Consider the following 683-nt stretch of genomic DNA (forward strand, 5'->3'; position numbering starts at 1 on the left):
TGTAATTTGTAACTTTAGTCTAACCAACACGACCGTGCTGTTGTTGGCTGTAATAATATTATTAATAATAATAGTGAGTGTTTATTCAGTGTCCCTCAATTGCTACTTATAGATTTTAAATGACGCCGGGTAGTCGAAATTCTGTCACACAAGATACCTTTAACGTACTCTTTCTTCTTCACAAGCAATAATTATAGCTTACCGAAGTTTTCATTTCTACGAAAAATATATTAACGTTTGGATATAAACATCGAAGGGCAGAGAAAGTATCAAGTACCGCAATTCCAAGCAAGAAACATTTCATAGGGAACAATAGCGGCGATTAGGGGGAGCGTGGTGGGGGGGGGGGGGGGGGGAGGGGGTTAGAGAAAATGTTACAGTTTCATTGCATTTTAGCTAAGGTTGCCATAAGGTTCAGGATGAAATTCAGGACACCAACATCGACAAGTTCCAACCATAGGCGCCGACTCCACGTGAGCACTTGCCCCCATACATATAGTGGTACGGGGACACAATCGTGTTTTTGCTCCCGTAAGAATATCTGATATTTTTATCCTTGCCCCCGTGTTCAAGACCAAAAGTCAGCGCGAATGGTTCCAACGAGTATATTTGGTTAACCCAAAGACACACTTGTTAAATGATGTTAATGTTAAAAAATCAAATATAAAAATAATAAGAAATCA

The sequence above is a fragment of the Anabrus simplex genome, chromosome 4 (assembly GCF_040414725.1).
Source record: "Anabrus simplex isolate iqAnaSimp1 chromosome 4, ASM4041472v1, whole genome shotgun sequence".
Classification (NCBI taxonomy): domain Eukaryota; kingdom Metazoa; phylum Arthropoda; class Insecta; order Orthoptera; family Tettigoniidae; genus Anabrus; species Anabrus simplex.